The sequence below is a fragment of the Bubalus bubalis genome, chromosome 9, assembly GCF_019923935.1.
Source record: "Bubalus bubalis isolate 160015118507 breed Murrah chromosome 9, NDDB_SH_1, whole genome shotgun sequence".
Lineage (NCBI taxonomy): Eukaryota > Metazoa > Chordata > Mammalia > Artiodactyla > Bovidae > Bubalus > Bubalus bubalis.
This window is the reverse complement of record NC_059165.1, coordinates 51,662,420-51,672,888: the sequence shown is the minus strand read 5'-3', so window position 1 is coordinate 51,672,888 and position 10,469 is coordinate 51,662,420. Positions and strand designations below refer to the sequence as shown.

Genomic DNA, 10,469 nt, shown 5'->3' with positions numbered 1-10,469 from the left:
AGACCAAATGCACCTTAAATGCCTAATCTAAAAGTTCCTGTCCAGGAATTCCCTGGAATGCCAGTGGTTAGGGTTCTGTGCTCTCACTGCCAATGGCCTGGGTGTAATCCCTGGTCAGGGAATTAATATTCCACAAGCCAAGCAGTGAGGTCAAGGGGGAAAAAAAGAAAAAAACAGAAGTTACAGGCCAGTTACAAACTGCTGCTGCTAAGTTGCTTCAGTTGTGTCCGACTCTGTGCGAAACAGCTTATTTTGAAATTATAATAGAAATTCTCACATAAAGTCACCTTCAAGAAATTCTTATCTAAAGAGCTTCAACTACTGAAATGTTCCTGAGATGCTTCCATCTTACTGAAAACTGAGGCATTCTTAATTAGCCTCCAGGTAAGCAAAGAAGACAGAGAGGGAATGAGTGGAAGAGCCCAAGAGTAGGATTTTAATATTTGGCCGCTAATATTCATTGTTCTACTATCTTCTTCTTTAATATTGAGCAACCCACTCCTTTCCTCTGGCTACTGCTCATCATGTGAAAACAGAGTTGTGACCCATATGTGCTCTAAGACTTGTTTCAATAAAAGGTTATGGTTATGTACATTGTCTTTAGAATCGAAGACCTGGGCTTGCTTTCTGGCTCTGCCATTTACAAGGTACATGCCCTCAGACGAGTTATTGGCCCCAGGTTTCAATTTCCTTAGATTTAAAACAGAAGTATTAGTATGACAATATATGTAAGATTTAATACAGTGCTTGAAATATAGAAATCCCTTAGTTCATGGTAGATACTGTTAGTGGAAATAGGGGTAAATTATATGATTTTTTTCAATGCTCTCCAAATTATTTTGTATTTTATTGTTATATTAGCTCTTTGTTGGCCAATTGTCTTGATTATCCTTTAATCTAACGGTTTCTAGATTTTGGAATTTTCAACTTCTTTCTGGTTAAATATATGCCACTTTGACATATATTCTTGCCATCCTTTCTTAAGTTAAAGCCTGGTTTTAAGGTAGACATTAAAGAAGTGAATATAATTAATAAAAGCCACACAGATCATAAATAGCAAATGTAGTGAAAAGAGCTTTGTACTGATCGTTTGTAACCTGGACTCTAGTTCAGCTGAGTAGTTAAGAAGCTGTGTGTCCTGGAGAAGCTTTCTGCCCTTCTCTGGGCCTTAGTTCTTCATCCTAAATAAGGCAGTTATAATATTAGAAGGTCTCTGAGGATCATTTAACTCTAAGATTCTGATTCTGGAATCTGCCTGTCCTATTGTGACTTATCATTGTTTGTTTTCTCCTTGCAGAGGCTGTGAGCCAAGGAGGCTCCCAGGTATGTATTTTTCACTCTCACTGGCCCTCTACTATCACACGAGGTTGTCTTACAACAAAGGTGATTTTGAGTTGGGAAGTACTGTGACTATTTCATTAAGGTCTTCTGAGTTCATTTGATTGCTCTGGTGAGAAGGTGGGATGGCATGCATGATATCCTTATTTAGGAAAAAATGTCATTTTTAGTGCAGATACCTTTTCCTTAACAGTACAAAATCACTTAAAAATTACTTCCCATTTTCTTTAGATGAGCCAGATGTCACATTTCCAAAGAAAACAGTATGTACACAGTCAAAGGCTCTAAAACAACACATTGCTTATAAAAATACGGGGTGAATATAATTTATTTTCTAAATAAGGATAAATTTGAGAGTGAAAGTAGTATTTACAGTTTTTTTTTTTTTTTTGCTGCAAATGGCATTTTATTTATTTTTTAAATTTTATTTTATTTTTAAACTTTACAATATTGTATCAGTTTTGCCAAACATCGAAATGAATCCGCCACAGGTATACCCATGCTCCCCATCCTGAACCCTCCTCCCTCCTCCCTCCCCATACCATCCCTCTGGGTCATCCCAGGGCACCAGCCCCAAGCATCCAGTATCGTGCATCGAACCTGGACTGGCAACTCGTTTCATACATGATATTATACATGTTTCAATGCCATTCTCCCAAATCTCCCCACCCTCTCCCTCTCCCACAGAGTCCATAAGACTGATCTATACATCAGTGTCTCTTTTGCTGTCTCGTACACAGGGTTATTGTTACCATCTTTCTAAATTCCATATATATGTGTTAGTATACTGTATTGGTGTTTTTCTTTCTGGCTTACTTCACTCTGTATAATAGGTTCCAGTTTCATCCACCTCATTAGAACTGATTCAAATGTATTCTTTTTAATGGCTGAGTAATACTCCATTGTGTATATGTACCACTGCTTTCTTATCCATTCATCTGCTGATGGGCATCTAGGTTGCTTCCATGTCCTGGCTATTATAAACAGTGCTGCGATGAACATTGGGGTACACGTGTCTCTTTCCCTTCTGGTTTCCTCAGTGTGTATGCCCAGCAGTGGGATTGCTGGATCATAAGGCAGTTCTATTTCCAGTTTTTTAAGGAATCTCCACACTGTTCTCCATAGTGGCTGTACTAGTTTGCATTCCCACCAACAGTGTAAGAGGGTTCCCTTTTCTCCACACCCTCTCCAAAATTGAAAGCATTTCCTCTAAAGTCAGGAACAAGACAAGGGTGCCCACTTTCACTATTACTATTCAACATAGTTTTGGAAGTTTTGACCACAGCAATCAGAGCAGAAAAAGAAATAAAAGGAATCCAAATTGGAAAAGAAGAAGTAAAACTCTCACTATTTGCAGATGACATGATCCTCTACATAGAAAACCCTAAAGACTCCACCAGAAAATTACTAGAACTAATCAATGATTATAGTAAAGTTGCAGGATATAAAATCAACACACAGAAATCCCTTGCATTCCTATACACTAATAATGAGAAAACAGAAAGAGAAATTAAGGAAACAATTCCATTCACCATTGCAACGGAAAGAATAAAATACTTAGGAATATATCTACCTAAAGAAACTAAAGACCTATATATAGAAAACTATAAAACACTGGTGAAAGAAATCAAAGAGGACACTAATAGATGGAGAAATATACCATGTTCATGGATTGGAAGAATCAATATAGTGAAAATGAGCAATTTATAGATTCAATGCAATCCCCATCAAGCTACCAACAGTATTCTTCACAGAGCTAGAACATATAATTTCACAATTTGTATGGAAATACAAAAAACCTCGAATAGCCAAAGCTATCTTGAGAAAGAAGAAGGGAACTGGAGGAATCAACCTACCTGACTTCAGGCTCTACTACAAAGCCACAGTTATCAAGACAGTATGGTACTGGCACAAAGACAGAAATATTGATCAATGGAACAAAATAGAAAGCCCAGAGATAAATCCACGCACATATGGACACCTTATCTTTGACAAAGGAGGCAAGAATATACAATGGATTAAAGACAATCTCTTTAACAAGTGGTGCTGGGAAATCTGGTCAACCACTTGTAAAAGAATGAAACTAGAACACTTTCTAACACCATACACCAAAATAAACTCAAAATGGATTAAAGATCTCAACATAAGACCAGAAACTATAAAACTCCTAGAGGAGAACATAGGCAAAACACTCTCTGACATACATCACAGCAGGATCCTCTATGACCCACCTCCCAGAATATTGGAAATAAAAGCAAAAATAAACAAATGGGACCTAATTAAACTTAAAAGCTTCTGCACAACAAAGGAAACTATTAGCAAGGTGAAAAGGCAGCCTTCAGAATGGAAGAAAATAATAGCAAATGAAGCAACTGACAAACAACTAATCTCAAAAATATACAAGCAACTCCTACAGCTCAACTCCAGAAAAATAAATGACCCAATCAAAAAATGGGCCAAAGAACTAAATAGACATTTCTCCAAAGAAGACATACAGATGGCTAACAAACACATGAAAAGATGCTCAACATCACTCATTATCAGAGAAATGCAAATCAAAACCACTATGAGGTACCATTTCACGCCAGTCAGAATGGTTGTAAGATTTTAATTAGAAATTTGATAAGACTACTTTGGAATTTCAAGCACTGGCACAAAGTAGGTATTCAATATTTGTCGAGTAAAAAGTAAAGAAATAAAATTGATTTCTTCATGGAACCATACAAAAGGGAATTATAAAGGAAGCTAAGCAACAAAAAAGGGAAAAAATTAAAGTATGAAAATTAAAGCATGCTGAACAAGAGAAAATACAGAAGAGAATGCACTATCTTTAGAAATCAACTTCTGGTAGAACATATCCCCTCTTTCACACCAAAATAAACTTTCTGGGGCTTCCCAGGTGGCTCAGTGGTAAAGAATCTGCCTGCCAATGCAGGAGACATGAGTTTGCTCCCTAGGGCAGGAAGATACCCTGGAAGAGGAAATCACAACACATTCCAGTATTCTTGCCTAGAAAATCCCATGGAAAGAGGAGCCTAGAGGGCTACAGTCCATACGGTCACAAAGAGTTGGACATAAGTGAGCGAATGAGCACACACACATGTAAACTTTTCAAATCAGAAATTGTTTTTGCAAAAGAAAATGTTTGAAAAAGACAAATTTGGTCTTGCTTAAACTGTACTATATGAAATATATAGATTTTTTAAAAGATGTCTTACCAATTCACAGACTAAATATTTCACTTAAATCTTTAATCTACTGTGTTTTAATACAACCTAGAAGTTGATTCATAATGCCTTCTATTCCATGTGGTGACTGCAGAAAGCATAAAAGTAACAAGTCAGATCCTTAATCCAAGACAATCAGAAAGTCATGCTATTAGAGTTGATGAGATTCTTCTTTTTGTTTGTTTGTTTGTTTTTTATTTTTTAACTTTACAATATTGTATTGGTTTTGCCATATATCAACATGAATCCGCCACAGGTATACACGTGTTCCCCATCCTGAACACTCCTCTCTCCTCCCTCCCCGTACCATCCCTCTGGGTCATCCCAGTGCACCAGCCCCAAGACTCTTCTTAACTTTGATTCTTCTGATGTTTAGGGCGAGAAAACTAACAGTTACATTTTGTTCTCTTTACCATATGAGGAAACTTATATTCTGGGAGGCAGGTGGAGTTACATATTTTCATGTTGAACCTTTAAGTCTAGAAATATATTTTAAAGATTACTGAGATTAAATAATAACTTTATAAACTGCATTACCGTCATGATGTTTTTAATGCAAACTAATTTGCAATCAGATATATAACTATGAACAGGAAACTCTTGAGAGGAGGGACTTAGTATGCAAAATTAGATTCTTGGAAAAATGGGTTCATGATAGATAAAGAAACAAACTGCAAAATCACAATGTAATGGTATGAAAGTGAAGTCAAAGTGAAATTTGCTCAGTCGTGTCTGACTCTTTGTGACCCCATGGACTATACAGTCCATGGAATTTTCCAGGCCAGTATACTGGAGTGGGTAGCCTTTCCCTTCTCCAGGGGATCTTCCCAACCCAGGGATCAAACCCAGGGTTCCTGCTTTGCAGGCGGATTCTTTACCAGCTGAGCCACAAATGTAATGGTATATCTCGGTTCTAATTCTGTCCCCATCTCATGTGAAATGTTGGAAGAATGTCTTCCAAAAGGAAGTGACCCTTAGTGTCCCCACATGTAAAATTAGAGCATAGGAAATATTGCTTTTCAAAGAAATGCCCTTTGGCTAAACTGAAAGCAAAATCTCAACAGATAAAAGTAACACCAGATAAACACTGACTTTCTTTGCTTGAAGTAAGGGTAATGAAAGCAGAATAAAAAAGATGGCTACTGAAGTCTGTCTATTCCCGTGAGGAAAATCTGTGAGCAGATTTTCTTTCATTCTACCTGTGAAGTTGTGTAATTATATAAAAACATTTTCACACTATTCAACAAAGTTCCATAAATTTCCTATTATGGTCAAGGCCTACAGGAAATAGAAATATGAAAAAATAATTTCAAAATTTGTATGGAAATACAAAAAACCTCAAATTGCCAAAGTGATCTTGAGAAAGAAGAATGGAACTGGAGGAATCAACCTACCTGACTTCAGGCTCTACTACAAAGCCACAGTTATCAAGACAGTATGGTACTGGCACAAAGACAGAAATATTGATCAATGGAACAAAATAGAAAGCCCAGAGATAAATCCACGCACATATGGACACCTTATCTTTGACAAAGGAGGCAAGAATATACAATGGATTAAAGACAATCTCTTTAACAAGTGGTGCTGGGAAATCTGGTCAACCACTTGTAAAAGAATGAAACTAGAACACTTTCTAACACCATACACCAAAATAAACTCAAAATGGATTAAAGATCTCAACATAAGACCAGAAACTATAAAACTCCTAGAGGAGAACATAGGCAAAACACTCTCTGACATACATCACAGCAGGATCCTCTATGACCCACCGCCCAGAATATTGGAAATAAAAGCAAAAATAAACAAATGGGACCTAATTAACCTTAAAAGCTTCTGCACATCAAAGGAAACTATTAGCAAGGTGAAAAGACAGCCTTCAGAATGGGAGAAGGTAATAGCAAATGAAGCAACTGACAAACAACTAATCTCGAGAATATACAAGCAACTCCTACAGCTCAACTCCAGAAAAATAAAGGACCCAATCAAAAAATGGGCCAAAGAACTAAATAGACATTTCTCCAAAGAAGACATACAGATGGCTAACAAACACAGGAAAAGATGCTCAACATCACTCATTATCAGAGAAATGCAAATCAAAACCACTATGAGGTACCATTTCACACCAGTCAGAATGGCTGCGATCCCAAAGTCTACAAGTAATAAATGCTGGAGAAGGTGTGGAGAAAAGGGAACCCTCTTACACTGTTGGTGGGAATGCAAACTAGTACAGCCACTATGGAGAACAGTGTGGAGATTCCTTAAAAAACTGGAAATAGACCTGCCTTATGATCCAGCAATCCCACTGCTGGGCATACACACTGAGGAAACCAGAAGGGAAAGAGACACGTGTACCCCAATGTTCATCGCAGCACTGTTTATAATAGCCAGGACATGGAAGCAACCTAGATGCCCATCAGCAGATGAATGGATAAGAAAGCTGTGGTACATATACACAATGCAGTATTACTCAGCCATTAAAAAGAATACATTTGAATCAGTTCTAATGAGGTAGATGAAACTGGAGCCTATTATACAGAGTGAAGTAAGCCAGAAAGAAAAACACCAATACAGTATACTAACACATATATATGGAATTTAGAAGGATGGTAACAATAACCCTGTGTACAAGACAGCAAAAGAGACACTGATGTATAGAACAGTCTTATGGACTCTGTGGGAGAGGGAGAGGGTGGGAAGATTTGGGAGAATGGCAATGAAACATGTAAAATATCATGTATGAAACGAGTTGCCAGTCCAGGTTCGATGCACGATACTGGATGCTTGGGGCTGGTGCACTGGGACGACCCAGAGGGATGGTATGGGGACGGAGGAGGGAGGAGGGTTCAGGATGGGGAACACATGTATACCTGTGGCGGATTCATTTCGATGTTTGGCAAAACTAATACAATTATGTAAAGTTTAAAAATAAAATAAAATTAAAAAAAAAAGAAATATGAAAAAAAATTTCTGAAGTAAATGCATCAAAAGTCTTTAAAAAGGCAAATTAAAAACAGAGGGTCTTTTTACTTCTAGAAATGGAGCCTAAGGAAAGAACTGAAAATGCATTTATACAGATATTCCTAGCAATATAGATTGCATTAGCAAACAATATGGAAACAAACAAAAAAAGGAAAAAACATGGAAACGAACCAAATGTTTCCAAATAGGGAACTGAATGATAGTTAATATAATATATAGTAACTATTCAAAATGGTAATATAGAATGTATATTGATGCAGAAAGATACTGAAAGAATATTTCAAGTTTAAATCATTTTATAAAATGCTATCAATGGTAAAGAGACTTGGGAAAAATATATAAACAGAGAAGATGTCAGGAAAGGTACTATTAATAGTGCAAATTTCTGGATATTGTTTTACACATGATTTAAATCTATCCCTTTTGTGCTGCTCTGTATTTTTAACGGTTCTATTATAACATGCATTGTTTGTATGATAGGTAGTTACAGAGATAGCTAATAAGCAATCAATTATAGAACTATGATTATATGCACATATATTTTATTATGCCTTAGTCCTAGGAGTTTGCATTGAACCCGGGTCTCCTACATTGCAGGCAGATTCTTTACTGTCTGAGCCACCACAGAAGTCCAAAGTAAAACAAAAACAAGTAAATAAAAGCAAATATAAATAAAAATATTAATAACATTTGTGTACTACTAAAGGTTGATGTCAGATAATAAACTTGTAGGCATTTGGAAACAGAAGCAATCTTTTTTCGCCTGAGGATTTTCAGGAAAATTTCAGAGTATGAGATGGTATTTGAGAGGTATTATTTCATATCATTAAAGAATGACATAAAAGAGAAAATCTATTCTAGGAGGAAAGAGTAGTATAGTGCTGGAAAAAAAAAAGAGCAAAATGTTTTCAAAGGTTATTAAAGGCCAATTTGGCTAGATTAGTGGGTTTTCGTATGGTCAGAATGATATAATGGCTAAGAATATATGCTCTAAACTGTCCTTTAATAATAAGATAATGATAATAATAGTAAGAGTTTAGTAATAATAACTTTTTAAATGGATTTATAAGCATAAATAGAATATTTTTGTTATCACTTGAGAGAGGTAATGATGTCAATGCCATTATTCATGAAATTAAAAAAGAACTTTTAAATCACAGGCTTTTTGCAGCAATTATGAGAAAACAGCTACAAGTGGAAAACCCTGTCCCAAGACTGACAAACCAGTATGTGGCACTGATGGACAAACTTACCACAACCTCTGTGAATTCTGCAAAGCAGCTAAGTAAGCACCTGAAAGCTGTCTTTGGAATAGCATCTTTGGTTTAGGTCAATGGGGTATAAGTCAGGGAAGTTATTTATTAAGTCTTTTACTATGCTAAGTATTTTACAGATAGTTCTTATTTAAAATAAGGCAGTATTATTAGCCTCAGACCTAGAAAGCTTAAGTATCATTTCCCAGTTCATTTATATTGGGCTTAACCCACATCCACTGCACTTCACTGCGAGCAGTATCTCTGTTCTTTCAGGGAAAGAAATTGGAAGCTCAATTTCAAACACGAAGGAAAATGTTGATTCGCCTGATGCTGCAATGCTGGAAGTGCCTACAATTCACCTTTTGCATCAGAAGAGTCTCTGTTTATCCAGTCTCCATTGCTATGTATTTCCCATCAGTTATTCTGCATAAAGAAAGCACTTTCAATAAAGTTATCTTGGCAGACTGACTACATTGATGTTCTTTTCAGCTAACAATGGAGCCTTTATTTGATTTAGACTAACTGCTAGACTGCCTTAGTACAAAATGATACAATTTGAAAACAAACCACAGGACATAAATTATTATCACACTTTTCAAATCCAGAATTCTCCAACCAGTACTCTGAGTCTGAATTCTTCAGAATTTATACAGATGAAGTCAAGGACAAGAAAGCTGGATCCAAGAAAATATAGATCATCTGATACAAATTAGCATTCTTTAGTATATGATATATTTGTGAAGTGTTTTTCCTTAGGGACATATTGAGTTAGTTTTAGAGCTTCTCAACTTGTACCCTGAGACAAGAAATAAGTAACAAGTGAGACAAAATGTTGGTCACGTCAGTCATTTGGGGCAGCTGAATAGGTTTGCAACAACTGAAGCCTTTAGGCTAGTTGTCTCTGGCTTTATCAGTTTACTACATAAAATAATTTTCTATGCATGATAAATTGTGAAAAAGCTTGAAAGTATAGGTTTACTGGCATGTAGTATGTCCTCAGAAATCTAAAGATGTAGACAAGATTGTATCTTCAAACTGTTTGGAGGGAAAATTTTATAGCAACCAACAAACATATGGCTCAAACCATAAAAAATTTGCATGCAATGCAGCAAACCCAGGTTCGATCCCTGGGTTGGGAAGTTCCCCTGGAAAAGGGAATGGCTACCCACTCCAGGCAAGAGCCTGGAGAATTCCACAGACAGAGGAGCCTGGCGGACTACAGTCAAGGGAGTTGCAGAGTTGGACACGACTAGCAACTAATATTTTCACTTTCACTTTCAAAGTACAGTTTGGTACACTCTTATTTTATAAAATCCCTGTGCATGAACTATTTCATTCATTAATCACAAATAATTATTCAATGATTATGATAGATACCAGGAGTCCCTGGTAGCTCAGACGGTAAAGAGTCAGCCTGCAATGCAGGAGACCCAGGTTTGATCCCTGGGTTGGGAAGATTCCCTGGAGAAGGAAATGGCAACCCACTCTAGTATTCTTGTCTGGAGAATCCCGTGGACAGAACCACTTAGCAGGCTACAGTCCATGGGGTCACAAAGAGTTGAACACAACTGACCAACTTCACGTTATGCTAGATACCATTCCCAGGATAGGGCAAACAAGACAAGATCCTTGGGGCCATAAGAATAAATATTTTTAAAATATTTTTCAG

At 36.7% G+C, this 10,469-nt stretch overlaps 1 non-coding gene across 1 annotated transcript; it reads left to right on the top strand.

Moving 5' to 3' along the window:
* Positions 1-212: 212 nt before the first annotated feature.
* Positions 213-9,269, top strand: LOC102400597. Its single transcript, XR_003111361.3, has 4 exons — positions 213-384; positions 1,298-1,323; positions 8,705-8,829; positions 9,074-9,269. It is a non-coding gene; the product is annotated as an uncharacterized LOC102400597 (transcript).
* Positions 9,270-10,469: the final 1,200 nt, after the last annotated feature.